Source organism: Callospermophilus lateralis, chromosome 2 (genome assembly GCF_048772815.1).
Source record: "Callospermophilus lateralis isolate mCalLat2 chromosome 2, mCalLat2.hap1, whole genome shotgun sequence".
NCBI classification, from domain to species: Eukaryota; Metazoa; Chordata; class Mammalia; order Rodentia; family Sciuridae; genus Callospermophilus; species Callospermophilus lateralis.
The window spans coordinates 158,741,444-158,759,319 of record NC_135306.1 but is presented as its reverse complement, the minus strand read 5'-3'; the positions used below and the strand labels follow the sequence as shown (position 1 = coordinate 158,759,319).

The 17,876-nt window shown below is 40.5% G+C and overlaps 1 protein-coding gene across 6 annotated transcripts in view; it reads left to right on the top strand.

Moving 5' to 3' along the window:
• Dennd2b (DENN domain containing 2B) overlaps window positions 1–17,876 on the top strand; it is a 150,918-nt gene that overhangs the window by 25,714 nt on the left and 107,328 nt on the right. For 2 of the 6 annotated variants that reach the window (XM_076846837.2, XM_076846839.2), the window contains exon 2: window positions 8,134–8,332. The exons of the other annotated variants lie outside the window; for them this stretch is intronic. The gene's annotated coding sequence lies outside the window, so the exon portion shown is untranslated. The remainder of the gene's footprint in view (window positions 1–8,133; window positions 8,333–17,876) is intronic. 6 annotated transcript variants of the gene reach the window in all.

Below are 17,876 nucleotides of genomic sequence, written 5' to 3'. Positions count from 1 at the left end.
TTTGGAGAAGGGCACATTAGCTTCCCTGGCCTGTTTACCTTTGTTTGGTCCTTTTGCCCTTGATTACAAATGAGGCCTTGGGTGGGGGATTTCCCTGCTGTCATGGAGGTCAGTTCTTTCTTTTGTCTGCTTTCTCAATTTTTCCAGCTGGGAAAGAGTCTTTAAAAAAAAAAAAAAAAAAAAAAAAAAAAAAAGAACTCCTTGCCTCATAGACTTTGCCCAGTGAATGGATGAGTTCATAATCAGGAAACAATTTATCTGCCTCTTAAGATTTCTTTCTACTGGGTTCTGGGACTGGTAGACCCTTTCTTATTTGCCTATCACTGCTGTAGTTGTCAGCACTCTCCCCTAAGGGAAGGAATAATCTTGTCAGTCTAGGGTCTGGACCATTTGTTGGTGCTTGTGGAGCTGGTGTTGATGCGAGGGTCCCTCTGTTCTGTCTCCTTTGGTGAAACATAGATATACCTTTAAGGTTAAGAACTCCAAGTTCTTTCTTCCTCATTCCCCCTGTCTGTACATAAAGCACATGAGAGGACAGATGGAAGAGATTACCAGTGGCTTAATTTGCCAATGGGGTCACCTCATATTGTTCCCAATGCTGTCTGCTCACAGAGAGCATGGACACAGCCACTTCCTCTCTGAGGCCATCTTTATTAGGTGTGCCACCTAATGAAGGTAAGCCTGGCTCACAGGGTGAGGGGAAACTCTTGGCTCCTGTTGGCATTGGTAGAAGTCCCCCTCTTTGTTCTTTTGTGTATCCCTCTTTTCTTTTTTTAAAAAATTGGCATATATTAGTTATAAAGAATGGTGGAATTTATTGAGGCATATTCATACATGCTGATCACATAATTTGGTCAGTTTCACTCCTAATACCTCCTCCCTCCCCCTAATGGTCTCCCTTCTATTGATTATGTCCATTTTTACCCCCTTTGAAAGTTCCTTTTCTTGATCTTTTTTTTTTTTTTTTTTTTTTTTTTTAACTCAGGGGTGCTCAACCACTGAGTCACATCCCCAACCTTTTTCTATTTTATTTTGAGACAGGGTCTCATTAAATTGTTTGGGTTTATGCTGAGGAGTGGGATAATTGGGTCAAATGATGGTTCCATTCCAAGTTTTCTGAGGAATCTCCAACTGCTTTCCAGAGTGGTTGCATCAATTTGCAGTCCTACCAGAATGTATGAGTGTGTCTTTTTTTCCACATTCTTGCCAACATTTATTATTGTTTGTATTCTTGATAATTGCCATTCTGATTGGAATAATATGAAATCTTAGTGTTGTTTTAATTTGCATTTCTCTAATTGCTAGTGATGTTGAAAATTTTTTCATATATTTGAGGACCTTTCATAGTTCTTCTTCTATGAAGTGTCTGTTCAGTTCCTTTGCCCATTTATTTTATTGGATTATTTGTTTTTTCAGTGTTAAGTTTTTTGAGTTATTTATATATCCTGGAGATTAATGCTCCACCTGAGGGGCAAGTAGCAAAGATTTCTGACATTCTATAGGCTCTCTTTTCATGTTCTTGATTGTTTCTTTTGCTATGAAGAAGCTTTTTAGTTTGATAAAATCCCATTGATTGATTCTTGATTTTACTTATTGTGTTTTAGGTCAGACTCCTATTTTTAAATCTCATCCAGCATTTTTAAAAAACCCTGACTTCTTTGTCCAGCTTGTCCTCAGTTTAAGATTGCAATTTTCCTTTTTTGTCGCCCATCTACTAGCCTGTGCAGTGGTCTTCTCTTCCCTGTGTACTGTGCCTGCCCCTCTCCCACAGTCCTCCCCTCTGGTGAAGGTCACAGAAGAAATATTTAGTTAGTCTCTGCCAAACATTCTGACTGTGTTGTTTTGCTTAAAAAAGACATCCAGATAAACTGTTTTGCTTCTTGCTCTTGCTGCTCTAGGGCAGATGTTTCTCTGTAACAGGAGGTGTTGTGGTCAGTTGGGAAGAGTGCTAGACTGGAGTTTGAAGAATTGGATTCTAATCCCTGCTGTGCTACTAATTTGTGGTGTGATCTTGTGCAAGGCACATTTCTATGTTTCAGTTTCCTTTTGTCAGAAGGGAACTTATTTCATTCAGAATGCATTCTGCTGTTATATATACCTAATCAAAATAAATAAATTAATTAATAAAAAGGGACCTTATTTCGTGATAAAGAAGTCAAGACTCCAAACTGGGTACAGTGGTGCAAGCTTGTTATCTCAGCTGTATAGAAGACTGGACAGAAGGATCTCAAGTTTGAGGCCCACCTGGGCAACTTAGTGAGACCTTGTCTCAAAATAAAAAGGGCTGAGAATGTAGATCAATGCTAGAGCACTTGCATAGTATGCACAAGTCCCTGGGTTCAAATCCCTGGTAAAACACACATACACACACACACACACACACACACACACACACACACCCTTATGGGTGTGGGATGGAACAGAAAAAAGCAAGCCTGGGGAATAAGGGAAGCATAGTAGGCTAAAGACAAAAACTTACCATGAGTGTGGCTCAGAACCAGAAGAGAACTCAAATGACCCATGAAGATGAATTAATATATGAAGTTACTTTGAAAAATAGAAAATGTTTCTTCTCAGCAAAGGAAACAATCAATAATGTGAAGAAGGAGTCTACAGAATGGGAGAAAATCTGTATCACATGCACCTCAGAGGATTAATCTCCAGGATATATAAAGAACTCAAAAGACTTCAACTAAAAAAAACAAATAACCCAGTTAATAAATGGAGTGAGGAACTGAACAGACACTTCACAGAAGAAGAAATATGATTGGTCAACAAACATATGAAAGAATGTTTAACATCTTTAGCAATTAGAGGAATGCAAATCAAAACTACTGTAAGATTTCATCTCATCTCAGTCAGAATGGCAGTTATCAATAATACAAACAACAATAAATGTTGGTGAAGATGTTGGGGAAAAGGTACACTCATACATTCTGGTGGGACTGCAAATTGGTGCAACCATTTTGGAAAGAGGTTGGAGATTCCTCAGAAAACTTGGATTGGAGCCACCATTTGACCCAGTTATCCCACTCATTGGTATATACCCAAAGGACTTAAAATCAGCATACTATAGTGAAGTAGCCACATCAATGTTTACAGTAGCTCAACTCACAATAGTTGAACTATGGAACTGACTTAGGTGCCCTTCAACAGATGGATTAAAAAAATGTGGTAAAATATATATAAAAGGAAATAAAATTAGAATATATATATTCTACTTTTTTAAAAAATAAAAGTAGAATATGTATGTATGTGTGTGTGTGTGTGTGTGTGTGTGTGTGTGTATGACGAAATATTACTTAAAGAAGAATGAAATTTTGGCATTTGCCAGTAAATGGACAGAGCTGGAGAATATCATGCTAAGTGAAATAAGCCTTTCCCAAAAAACAAAAGACCAAATGTTTTCTCTGATATGCAGATGCTAATTTGCAATAATAGAGTGTGGCTAGGGAAGAATAGAGTTAGTTTAGGTTAGATAGAGGGGAATGAAGGGAGGGCTGGGGTCTGGGAGTGCATAGTAGAATGAATCAGGCATTATTACCATATGTACACACAAAACTGCATGACAAACATGACTACACAACATGTCCATCAGAAAAAATGAGAAATTATACTCTATTTATGTATATGCATAAGTGTATTCTACTGTTATGTATAACTTATTAGAATAAATTTTAAAAATTTACAATAAAGAAAAATATAAAATGTGATAGAATGATGGAAATTCTTTGAAGAGGCTCACTTTAGATAACTGCTTTGCCCACCCCTGGGTTTTCTCTGGGTCCAACCTACTTGCTGTCACTTGGGATGTGGGAGGCTTGTTCTTCTGTGGGTTCAGTTCCAGAATTCTTCCTCCCACCGCCCACCTCCCACCTCCTTCACAAACCCAGGAATATTTGAAACTCAGCCCAGATCTTCACCTGGCTTTGATTTCCCCATCATGTGGAGATTGGGCCTTGGAAGTTGTAGCTTCCAGATACCTTAAATGTTTGCTAACATGTCCAGCTTCTATATTTCTTGATCATTCCTTCTGTGTGTGTGGCTTTGTTCAATTCTTATGCCCTGGAGAAGGTGTGATTTGGTTCCAGCAAGGAAAGGGAGACTATTTGGGGGATCCTATCTTCAAGAACTAGGAAATAAAAGTATATCAAAAAACAAAAACAAAACAAAAAACCTGAGAGATGCCTTTTAAAAACACCTAGGGGGTCTCTGAAATAGAAACAAAATGGTTTAACTTCTGCCTATATAAACCATTACTTTTTTTTCCCCAACATGTGTTAATCGGATAGGCAGAGCTACACTCTCATTGTTCCCTTCTGAAATTAGTCTGGGATTTAATCAGATCTTACCTAGTGTATACTTTCTTTCCACTTACAGATTTGCTTTAGCTTCCTCCATTGCAGATGAGTTGGACAAGGCAGTCTCTTAAGTGTTTTTGCTACCCTGTGGTTCTTTTTAGGATAAAAATCAGCAGAAACTTTCCTAAATGAGTACACAGGGATACCTGTCTCTGAGAAGTTAATGTTGAGGATGTGGGCTTACTATTGCTGTGTTAGGCTGCTGAAACTTGCTAGAGAAAACTAGGGAACTTGGTAGAGCAGTTCTGGGGAGAGTTATTTAGTTGACTCTCCTTCCAAGTAGCCCTTCTCTGCTATCTGCTATTTTACAGTCACTTAAAAAAAAAAAAAAATATCTAAGTCCTAGTGACATTCACCATAGGGCTCATCCTATATTTTTTTGTATTCCATGGTCCTCACTCTATCCTGACCCTGCATCACCAATGAGGGAGCCTTCTGCTTTATTGAGACTGTTAGGACTACGTGACATAGAACCTTGGAATAGTTTGTTTTCTTCATAAAGATTGGCACTGCCATCCAACTAGCCCAAGAGAACAGACAGTGAGTCTTGCCTGTAGGCTCTGTAGATGTGTTTGTTGTGAATGCCAACAATATCTGGTTGAAATAATGCTTTGATTTTGGGCTTGATAAGAGTGTGAGCCTGTGTCTGGCATTTGGTGCTCATCCCCATCCTATGTGGTCTTAAACCAAGTTGTTTTAAGCTGATCACTCAAGTGATAACTGACTCTAATGCTGAATATGTCCTCCCTTCCACTTCTGTTCTGGGTCCTCATGTACCTGCTAGCCTCTGCGTCTCTCACCAGTCATGGGTAATTCAGATGGTTGTTTTTCAGATACTATTCACATCCTCTTTATTTTTTTATCTTTCTTTTTCTTTACTACCTGTTCTGCTTAGTTATATCTAATAAACATTCTTCTTAACTCATTCCTCTTTGATTATGAGGTAAAACCTCATAAGAATCAGTGCCCTCAGTGTTGCCCTAGAGAATACCTTATCAAATCCTACCAAATATCCTGTCTTCCTTCCAGGGCTGCGATTTGAGGTATATAAGCATTATTTAATTTTATTTCTCTTTTATTTTATTGCTTACATTTCCAGAGATGTTATTTTGTATCTTGATTATATATAAACCACATTTTAGCCATGTTCTTAAGGGATGGGCTTATCTGGGCATTCACATATCATGTCTAATTTTTTTTTTTTTTTGAAAAAAGTCTTCACTTTATAAAAGTGATTGATGGATCGAGGAATGTTCCATTACAACAGTCTGCTTACCTTCTGGCCTATACTGGTGATGTTGCCATGGAAGGGGCTGTTCCTCTTATATAGAGGAAGAAAAGGCTGCCCAGAGCCAGTTCAGGAAAGCTTGGTCTTTTTTTTTCTGCACCCGCCTCTAAGGTAGAGGTGCCAGTGTGTCATGCTTGATTTCCCAGAGCTCTTTTTCTTTTATTCTCAACTATGTGTCATTTTAGTTAGTACTCTAGCTTAAAGATTGACAAGATTCCCTCTGCTCTGAAAACATAAGCTAATTATGGAAAGATCAATTCTTTAAACATGTTGTTTAGTGGAGTTAATATAATTATCCCCTCCCATTTTTGTCTAGGAAATATTAGATTCTTATTTTGCTGCAGCAGGTCTTAAGTGGAAATCTTCTGGTCTGGAGCTGTGTATAAATAGTGTGTGTCTTATGAACAATTCAGGAAAATGGAATGGCTTTTTGAATACAATTCCAAATTGTCCTAGGTTCCAGGTGACTGACATTTACTGTGAGGGTGGGAAAGTTTATTCAGATGTTCATGCCTGGGGGTTAGTGTGTGTCATATTGTTCCAGAGAAGTATAGCCATTAGCTGATTTTATCTCTGTTCTTTCTGTGATGCCCAGGGATGTTCCTTTTGAGTTTATCTTTGGTCTTGTCTCTGGAAAAAGCAGCGCACATTTTGGGTTGGGTTTGGGAATAGAATCTGTGGCCACAGGACAGGATGATACTCATGATTCTTATAAGTAGCAAACCTTTCACTTTCACTGCATTGGCACCACAGGCCTGTAAAGAACTGAAGAAACCAGCTGCAGACCCCAGTTGTGCAATTCGAGGTGAGAATAGGCAAAATCCCAGGGGCTGGGAGACAGACGTGTGGCTACCAGAGACATGACATCAGCTGGTTTACTGGTGCAGTGGAGGAAGGGGAGATTCCAGGTGCTTAGCCTCCTTCCTGCATATGCGGGTGTCTGGCACCACCCCCAATCCTATCTGCAGCCAAGGCTTCTGCCTGGGAAAAGCCTTGTCTAACTTTCTGCCTCCTGCTGTTCCCACTGGGACCTGAACTTGGAAGGGGTCTTGCAACCTTGGCTGTGGGAACAAAGCTTTGAGGAATAGACAGACAAGTTTGTCTCTGTGCACTTCCCATCCCCCGCCCCCCCTTCTGTACTGCGAATTGAACCCAGGGCCTTCACATGCTAGGCAAGCACTCTATCACTAAGCTATATCCCCAGCCCTTGTTAAAAATTTTATTTTGAGACAAAGTTTCGGTTTGTTGCTGGGCTGACCTTGAACTTGTGATTCTCCTGCCTCAGCCCCCTTGAATAGCATATGTGTACATTTTGTGTTGGTGCTAACAAGCTGATTAAGGTTTGCAAACTCAGTGTTGGATGAAGTGAGAAAGGGAAAGCGTTGTCTGGGTTTTATGGACTCCGTGGTGGGAGTTCACTTTTTTTTCTTGGAAAGAAAACAATCTATGATTTAAATTTAAATAATTTTTAAATTAAACTTATTTTAATATTATTTTCTTTTGATGCCTTAATGAAGACTCTCCGTATATAAGAGAAAAGCATTTCTAGTGACTTCCTTTCTGTGTTCTGCTCTGTACCCTCTACCTGTCCTAGAACAGAGCCTCACAAGGCCATACTTTGGGTGACAAATTCTGGAGAAAGTGTGTCTGCAAGGAAGATCTCTGTGCTAGCCTAGCCTGCTTACAGGCTTCTGGGAACTGTGGTGGGGCTTGTTGGGAAGCCACAGCTGACAGGGCTGGAAAACACTTTATGACTCTGAAGCATGACAGAGAGACTAGAGCAGGGAGACCTGGAGCCAGCAAAGTCCATCTGTTCTCCAGCTTTACTTTCCTGTCAGATGTTGGGCTTCCTCTCTGGTTCCACTCTCTTCCCCGAGGACATGTTAAAAAATGAAGCCTGTTGCATGGAAAGCAGGTGATGCCAAAGCTTATACTAGGAGGATTGGTCACCCCAATTCCCAGGTTGCTTAGGCTTCTCTGTGACTGATAGCTTAGGATTTCTCTATGACCCTTGCTTACATTCAGGTATGGGCACTGCTCACTTGAAGCTGTGGAGAACCACCTCAGGCTTATTCTCCCTTGGTGACTTCCTACCACAGTGTTTTCTTTTTGGGGGTTTTCACAGTTTCCCAGCTGCCAGAGTCCTTGTTCTGAAAGCCCAGTGCCTCCCCTTCTGGGCCCAGGAAACTGTGGGTAAGCACTTGGTTTCCTTCTCAGCCGGGCACTTCTGGGAAGCTGTCTGCATTCCTTTCTGCCCGACTGGCTGCCTCAGGGGCTGTGTAGGGTGCAGTTTCTTCATGCCTCTGTGATGCAGAATGCTAGAGCAGTTCAACAGAGACTGGCTTCTGAAGGTGTCCAGGAGTTTGGAGGTGAACCTGCTTTTTTTACAGTTCTGGAACTAGGAGCTAGCTTTTCATGGGGTGTGGTGTGGTATTGATTCTTTTAAAAACTTTTGCCATTTTTGCAATCCCTATCTTCTTGCAGAAAGAAGAAAGAAGAAAGGACAAAGGAGGGTGAGGAGAAAAATTGGTGCCCAGTTTCCTGTGATCTTCCTTTGGCACTGGAGATGAGTATAGCAGATGCCTTTTATCAATGAAGAGCTATTGTGCGAGGCTCTCTCTCCTGGCTGCTGTATATCTGGGGTCTCCCTAGTCTGACTTCTTGGAGCTGTGAATAGTTTTCTGTAAGTTGAACCCTTCCTTTGAAGGCAGGTGCCATCTTTACCTGCCTTAAAATCTTTCAGACGGCAGCAGCATCAGCTCCCTTAAAATAAAAAGGGGCCCAAGAGAGCATTAAAACATGAACATGCTGGATAGAATATGAGCCTGAGGTTGGGTGCCCAACCCAAGGGTGTGTGAGGGTGGTTAGAAGTAGAGGTCAGGGCTGAGCCCTTCTATTGAACAGGAAAGAGTAGTAAATCTGGAGAGAGGATGGAGAAGGCTGGGTGTGGAGAGCAGGAAAGCTGGGGATTTTTACAGAGTTGTGTTCCAGAGTGGCTGGAAGCCAGAAATACCCAGGAGGTGGGTTTGGGCATTCTTGGTTGAGCCTGAGATGCTGAATACCTGGGGCATGATGGCCCAAGATGCCTTCTTGGGGAATAGGCCTGGCCCCACACCTGCCCTTCTCATCTATACCTACAGTATACCTGGCTTCTTGCCTATCAGGCAGGTCCTGGTTTAGGGCATTATGGGATGGAGGCACTGGGTCTGAGTGGACTGGCCAGCCAGAGTCCCACCTCCAAGTTTGTTGGCTGCCTCAATGTTGAGAAGTTTCTTTGCGGCTGCTAGTCCTTGCTGGCTTGACCTGTGGAGGTGTCTGTTCCCTGGCAGGATAAATAGCTCTTCTCACACGTGCCCTGCCTCTTTTAGGGCTCAGGAACAGATGGGGCTTTAATTTGAAGCAAACTACCTCAAGGGCCTAGATCTTAAATTACTACTAGTCTTGGCTCTTCTTCCTCTCAGTCTCTGTCTTCCCATCACCATCAGGCATTGTAAGCAGCCATTGCCATCACACAGGCTGATTAGAACATCAAGAATGGAGCTAAAGTGCTGAGATGTAGCTCAGTTGTAAAGCACTTGCCTAGCATGCATGAACAAGGCCTTGTGTTTGTTCTAAGTGGCATTAAAGTCTACTCGCTGCTGCAAGCGAGCTCAGACTCATCTGTAGAGGTTGATATGAGCCTGCGAAGGGGTCTATTTCCACCCTAACTAGAGTGGGTAAAATCAGTGAGGAAAGGATGAGAAAGTACTTTGGGGTTGGGAGGGTATTGATTCCATTCCTTCCCTCCTCCCTCTCGCACTCCCAGAATTGTCAAAGGCTGGAGAGAAAATCAAGATCTTGCTTTCTCTAGCCATCAGGTAGTCAACAATCACTTGAAGCTGAAATTTTCAGCTTAACCAGCATTGTGATACAAATATGTTTTCTGATCTGAGGAAATTTATACTCTATTGGGAATATAAATTAGACAATTAGAGAATATTGAAGATCTTATGTTGGTTGCTAACCACAATTATAGTTCAGAAATGAGAAAACTATGTATTAAAATCCCAGGAATACTTCCTTGGAATAGGCAGGATTTTTTTCTGGTCTTTGAGTTTAATCAACTTTATGGGCAAAGGATGGGTGGGATATATTCTGAGGACAGCAAGTAAATAGAATTTGGCACTCCAGGTCACTTGTGATAAACGGTCTTGAAGTTGTTGGTCTGGAAAAGCAAAGCCAGAAGTTTGAACTCTATAAGTTCTGCCCTGGTGCGTAGGAGATGAGAAGTGATGCAGTGGAAGTGGAATTTTGTGGAAATCTCTCTTGTAGAAGCAGGGTGATTTCAGAGAGGATTAAAACTGGTAGTAGGAGAACCTGCTTAAGGGGATGGGAGGTTGGCAATAGGAATACAGAGGAAGGATGTGAATCCTGGAGAATATTTCAAAGTGGAATAGGCAGGACCTAAACACAGGATATTAAGGATGAAGTTGAGGAGAAAGATATAGTGCTAAAATTTCTGATCTGTGAGAGTTCCAATAGTGATATGTGTTTGAGAGGTGGTTTACACTTTTCAAAGCTTTCATTCAGTATCTCACAGTTGTCTGGACTCTTAGAGCTTATGCAATCTAGCTTCATCCTATAGGTGGGGAGATTGGAGCCAAGAAAGGGTAAGGGACTATTCTTAGCTTTAGTAGTAGAGCAAAAACTCCATTGTAGACCTTCCCTCTACTAGGGAAGTTTTAAGACACGAATAGCCTGGAGGAAAGAGTGTGGGGTCAGAAGAAAATCCATCCAATTGACACTGACTCCTTGTCTCTCCAAGCCAAACAAAACTTACTCAGAAGTGTTCAGAGCCCATCAGTGATTCTGCTCCTAAGAACTGTTTTGAGAACCCAGATCAGGAAGATGGAATCCTTGGGTTCTTCTTGTTCTGAGATTCTTTTTTTTTTTTCCTAATATGTATTTTTTTTTTTAGTTATAGGTAGACACAATACCTTTGTTTTTTAAAAATTATTTATTTATTTAAATTTATTATACATGATGGCAGAATGTATTTCATTTCATATTACACAGATAAAGCACAGTTTTTCAAATCACTGTACACAAAGTATTTTCACACCATTCGTGACAATACCTTTATTTTATTTTTATGTGGTGCTGAAGATCGAACCCAGTGCCTTACAGGTGCCAGGCGAGCACTCTACCACTGAGCCACAGCCCACAATCCTCGTTCTGAGATTCTTAAGTGCACACAATTCACGTATATGAAAAATATTGAGTTGAGTTTCCTGAGAAACAGTGGCTGGGCCCATTGGTGCCATTCTAAGAAAATTTCCACATGGTTTTCACTATGTGCTGACCATAGAAACTAACTGCAGAGGTGGTCACAGCTTACTGCTGTAGATATGACCAGTGATAATCAGCAGCCAAAGATCCAATGTCTGCAGTTAGGGCTTGGCTTTTCTATCTGCTTCCTCTTCCCATCTCCCCTTAAAATATAAATGTGATTTCTCTCCTTCTCTTTCTCCCTCCCTCCCTCAGTCCCTCCCCCCCACTTCACTTCCTCCCTCCCTCTCCTCTGTTCCTCTTGTCTCCTTCCTTCATTTTTTTTCTCCCACAATGTTTTTCCATCCTGATGTCCTCCACTCTTGTCTGTCTAAATAACTTCCTGTGATGCAGCAACTTCCCCTCTTGGTTAAATGCAGACATGACTTCTGCAGAGCACTTTGGAATATTGTTTTGTCTGTGACTGGCACACAGTGGTCCAAGCAGAATCTCGGAGTTGTTTTGGAATCTTCCTCACCTTTATAGCCAGTTACCCTCCAAGTTCTTGTTGTCTATTAAAAGAGCTCTTGAGCCTCCTCCTTTATTTCTGTGCCATGGTGCCAGAGAGGAAGAAGGATTATGGGTGAAGAAGGAAAAATGACACCTTCGGTGTTCTTGAAAGCATTTTGAGGAGGGTGCCTCTCTGTGTTCTGACCCTCAGCTACCTCACAGAGGCAGCTACACTGGCTACATTTCTTGAAGACAAACCAGAGAAGTGCCATGTCCTGGGGAATAGGTCTGTGCTTTGCCTGAGATCTGGGCTCCTAGATGTCTAATTGTGCAGCTATAACTGCTGAATTGTGTTGTTGAAGGTATGTGGATGTTTCTGTATACTTCTAGGTGAGGAGGTAAAAGCCATTGTGCTCAAGTGAGGTTCTGTGTGCTTCTCCTAGTTGTCAGTGTCTGGCCTTTCCCTTGCTTTAGTTTCTGGCCCAGCTATGATGGTAGGAGCAGTTCTCTTCCTAAAGCTTCTCAAGGTGATACATTCATAGTGCCCTTAGTTTAGTCTGAATGATTTTTTTATTATTATTAGTTGTTCAAAACATTACAAATCTCTTGACATATTATATTTCATACATTTGATTCAAGCTAGTCTGAACGATTTTGTCCTTGATATCTATCCCAAGTACGGAGCCATTGGGGACCCGTTTCTCACTTTCCCTCTTTCTCTCCTCCAGGTAACATTGCTGTAACCCACCAAGTCTCCCCTTCTTCACTCTTAGTCTGGTGCATTTGGGACTTAAAGGGGGAAATGGACTACATGGGTGATAGAGGAAATTTGTTGGCTTGAGAGTTGTTATCTTAAAGATCTATTCTCTTCTGCCTCTCAGAGAGGCAGGTGAGGTCAGGTATAGTTGAGCTGTCTCTCTTCTCAGCCATCCTTGATAAAACAGAAATAGGTTTGAAAAATAGATGGCTCACTATTTGGAAACAAGATGAGATAGTCTTGTTTATTAAAATGACAACAACAAAACAGAACCCCCTTCGAACCTCCAAATCCCAACCATAAGTCTCCATCTGACAACACTGGCATTTCTCCCTTGGTCTCTGACCCTCTGTATTGCCAGTGGCTGTACTTCTGCTGGGTTTGGAGAACTCCAGAATCTGAAAGGGAACAGATGATTTCATTCAAGCAGTAGTAACCTGGTAATTGATTCTTGTTAGTATATAGAGTCAAGCCTTACTTTGCTGAATTTTCCATCAGAATGTTTCCCCTTCTCAGCTCCTGTGGCCTGTTCCTTAGAAGAGGTGTGTCATGCATTACTGATGGGGGATGTTATCTTCATGGTTGATGAGTGGCTAGTCTCTCAACACTTTGGGTTGATTTCCTCCTCTGCTCTGGTTGAGGCAAGCCAGTTTACCTGCAAATTCCATGATTTTATTCTCTTTTTAAGGCTGAGTATTCTAATGTGTATATATACCACAGTTTCTTTATCCACTCATCTATTGAAGGATCTCTAGGTTGGTTCCAGTCTGTCTGCCTGTGGAGTTCCACAGCCTTGGGTGAGAGAAGTCTTTTGCCACTTTGCTGTGCTGGGGACAATAGTCCTTGACCCTGTGTTCTTTTCTAGGAACCCCATATGTTGAGGGAATAAAGGATTTTCTGAATTATTTATTTTCTTCAAAACACTAAGTGGTTCTGAACTAAGTTCTTTGATGTCCCTGGGAGTAATTAATGCTCAGGAATCCTCCCAGATTTGCTATTCTCAGACTTCCAAACAAGCTTCCCTCTGTTTCTATCCTTCAGGATCTTAAATTACTCTCTCTTCTTCCTCTACACTCCTCTGGCTTTCCTCTCATCATCCCACCCATTTTCCCCTTCCTTGCATCTTGGAGTCTTAGGTTTTTCCTCTATTGTTTAAGTTTCTCTGTGTTGATCTCTTAAGTGAACAAGCATTTATAAGCACCTCTTTTTACACAAAAGGCAAACTAGATCTATTCTGTGTGAAAATAGGATATACCCAGTTCCTGCACTGTTAAAAAAGGAGCTAATCATTGCATAGATTAGAAACTTTTATGCTTCTAACCTTGGGGGAAAGTGGGATTTTTTTTTTTTTAATGGCATCTTCCATAGGATTTTGAAATTCATTTAGTGTAACACTCAGGATGGGGAAATAACTCAGCAGTAGAGTGCTTGCCTATCATGTAAGAGGCCTTGGGTTCGATTCTAGCACCACAAAAAAGAAAGAAAAATTACATATATAATATTTATCTGTAAACCTGAGCCATCTTTCATGTCTAGGCTTTTGAGGGACCACTGCTTTTTTCTCTTCCTAAATCAGTAGAAGAGCATCGGAGTTTCCTGTTAAAGGCTGGTTTGTTCATATCCCATCAGTGCCTGAAGAAGCTGGAGGGCTGCATTCCTACCATCTAATGTTTCAGACACAGCATTCAAATTCTCATCCCTGCTCATAAATGGCTGTTGGGTGACAGCTTAGTATAGAAGGTTATCTAAAGATTCCCTACAAACTTGTTGTACTTTGACAGTTAAAAATAAAACTTGGTAATTCTGATCATAGTAAACTGTAGTTGGGGGAAATGGTGGGTACAAATTGTTTGGATTCCTGAGCTGCTTAGTGTTTGTGCTAAAACTTTAAAGGTCAGAGTCCCAGTTGGGAGGTTTTGATGTTAGCAGGAGGGATAGAGCTCAGCTGTCCCTTTTTTCTGTGAGCATTTTTTTTCCCCCACATTGGGGATTGAACTCATGGCCTCACATATGCTAGGCAAATTGCTCTACCACTGAGCTACATCCCCAGGACCTTTTTTCCCATTTTTATTTTTTGAGATAGGATCTCACTTAGCTGGCCTTGAACCTGCAATTTACTTGCTGGGATTAACAGGTATGTGCCATTGTGCCTGGCCTCTGTGGGTGTCCTTCATGTTGTTTAGTCACAAGTTTCCCCAGAGATGACTACACAGGGATGAAAGTGGTGGTTTTTTACCTTTCTGTTCTGCAGGAAGACTTAACGGCCTTAAGAACTAGACATGCAATGTTATTGCTCAGTTTAAGGGGCTCCACGCTCTTGGATTTCCACTTTTTTCTTTTAGTCTACTTGCCTGAAATGTTATTCAAGACTCCATTTACCCCTGGATCTGTAAGTTTAGTGTGAGTCTCCTAGAAACATTTTGTTCTAACTAGAACATGGACCTCATTTTATCTGGGCTCTGTATTTCAGCCATTTAAATTCAATATCACATTGACTCCCTAGTTGACTCATATTGAACATTTCCTCAGGTCTTTTTCACTTATACCTTCTTTGTTCTGTTGTCATACAGTTTTTCCCCTAATCTTAAGCACACAATTATTATTTGCCCATTAAAAAATTCACCTTGAGGGGCTGGGGATGTGGCTTAAGTGGTAGCGCGCTTGCCTGGCAAGCGCGGGATGTTGGGTTTGATCCTCAGCACCACATAAAAATGAAATAAAGATGTTGTGTCCACCAAAAACTAAAAAATAAATATTAAAAAATTTTCTCTTTGTCTCTCTCCTTAAAAAAAAAAAAAAATTCGTCTTGGGGGTCAAGGATGTGGCTCTGTGGTAGAGTGCTTGCCTAGCATGAATGTGGCTCTGGGTTTGATCCCTGGCACCACCAAAATAGAATAAAAGAAAAATTTTATCATGTGGGCTAGGATTGCAACTCACTGGTAGAACAGTGCTTAGCATGCTGAGAACCCTGGGTTTAATCTGTAGCACCACAGTAAATACATAAATTATTTTTAAATTAATTAATTTATTTGTTATAATTTGTTACACATGACAGCAGAATGCATTTCAGTTCATAGTACACAAATGGAGCACAACTTTTTATTTCTCTGGTTGTACACAAAGTAGAGTCACAGCATTCATGTCTTCATACATATACCTAGGGTAATGGTGTCCGTCTCGTTCCACCATCTTTCCTACCTCCACGCCCCCTCCCTTCTCCTCCCTCCCCTTTGCTGTATCCAAAGTTCCTTCATTCCTCCCATGCTCTCCCCACCCTCATTATGGATCAGTATCCACTTATCAGAGAAAACATCTAGCCTTTGTTTTTTTGCGATTGGCTTACTTTACTTAGCATGATATTCTCCAATTCCATCCATTTACCTGCAAATTCCATGATTTTATTCTCTTTTTAAGGCTGAGTATTCTAATGTGTATATATACCACAGTTTCTTTATCCATTCATCTATTGAAGGATCTCTAGGATGGTTCCACAATTTAGTATTGTGAATTGTGCTGCTATAAACATTGATGTGGCTGTGTCACTGTAGTATGCTGTTTTTAAGTCCTTTGGGGTATAAACTGAGGAGTGGGATAGCTGGGTCAAATGGTGGTTGCATTCCAAGTTTTCTAAGGAATCTCCATATTGCTTTCCAGATTGGCTCACCAATTTGCAGTCCCACTGGCAGTGTAAGAGTGTGCCTTTTCTCCCACATTCTCGCTAACACGTACTGTTGCTTATATTCCTAATAACTGCCATTCTGCCTGGAGTGAGATGATATCTTAGAGTAGTTTTGATTTGCATTTCTCTAATTGCTAGAGATGTTAAACATTTTTCATATATTTGTTGATTGATTGTATATCTTCTTCGAGAAATGTTTATTCAGTTCCTTAGCCCATTTATTGATTGGGTTATTTGTCTTCTTAGTATTAAGTTTTTTTTTTTTTTTTGAGTTCTTTATATATCCTGGAGATTAGTGCTCTATCTGAAGTGCGTGTAGTAAAAATTTGCTTCCATTCTGTAGACTCTCTATTCACCTCATTTATTGTTTCTTTTGCTGAGAAGAAGCTTTTCAGTTTGAAACTATCCCATTTATTGATTCTTGATTTTATTTCTTGTGCTTTAGAAGTCTTGTTAAGGAATTAGGGGCCTAATCCGACATGATGAAGATTTGGGCCTACTTTTTCTTCTATTAGGTACAGGGTCTCTAGTCTAATTCCTAGGTCCTTGATCCACTTTGAGTTGAATTTTGTACATGGTGAGAGATAGGAGTTTAATTTCATTTTGTTTATATGGATTTCCAGTTTTCCCAGCACCAAAAACATATATTGTAGAAAAGAGGCTATCTTTTTTGGCACCTTTGTTAGTATGAAATAACTGTATTTATGTGGGTTTGTCTCTGTGTGCTCTATTCTGTACCATTGGTCTGCAAGTCTATTTTGGTGCCAATACTGTGCCATTTTTGTTACTATTGCTCTGTAGTAAATTTTAAGGTCTGGTATTGGGATGCTTTTCAGTGCAGTTGCTAAGGATTGCTTTGGCTATTCTGTGTCTCTTATTTTTCCAGATGAATTTCATGATTGCTTTTTCTATTTCTATGAGGAATGTCATTTGGATTTTGATTGGAATTGCATTAACTCTGTATAGTGCTTTGGGGAGTATGGTCATTTTGACGATATTAATTCTGCCTATCTAAGAACAAGGGAGATCTTTTCATCTTCTAAGGTCTTCTTTAATTTCTTTCTTTAGTGTTCTGTAGTTTTTATTATAGAGGTCTTTCACCTCTTTTGTTGATTCCCAAGTTATTATTTTTTTTGAGGCTATTGTAAATGAGATAGTTTTCTTAGTTTCTCTTTCAAAGGATTCATTTATATTTAATTTATGTCTCCAGTTTGTGGAAGCCTTTTGCTTAATTATCCCTACTATATTAATTGTCCCTCCTAATTAATTTGTCACATGCATATTTGATAAAGCAGGTCTTATCTAAATTATCAATGAAAAGTACTATCATAATAAGATCTACTGCCACCAAAAGAAAAAAAAAAGTATGTATTATATAATTTCCAGTGATCAGTGCTTCTCCAAGTCCTTGTCACTTTTTGGAGACACTATTCTGCAACTGAATGACAATTTTAAATCTTCTCCCAAACCGTAATTGGAATGTTTTCCTCAGTTTGAGACCAAGGAGGCAGGTCTCTGGAAAGAGGATCCACTTTTTAAACTAGAACTCAGAGTTAAGACAAGTTTCTTGCTCTGTAGAATACTTCAGGCTGTCAGGAAAGCCTTGGTGTATTAAGTCACGAGGCAGCAAGGTGCAGTTGACACTGGAGTGGCAAACTGCTGGTTCCAGGAGCACTGGGGTGGGGATAAGAATCCAATGCAGCCAGGAAATTCAGGGAAATTGCACAGAGGAGGTGACACTTTACAACACTGCCCAGGTCTTATGCCTAGTGGTACTTCTTTCTGGGCTCAAGGCATTTCTTGATTAGATCATGGGAAAGCAGTCTGAGTCCTCTTTTCCTCCTACCTCTTCCCTTGCCCTTCACTTTATACCCTGTTTCTCTCTGAAGCTCAGTCACAACAGGTTAGGATTTTGGTTGAGCTCACAGTTCTAGACCAGGTCAGCTTGTAAAACCCATTTTATTTTATTTTTTTTATTCATTGTTCAAAACATTACAAAGCTCTTGACATATCATATTTCATACATTAGATTCA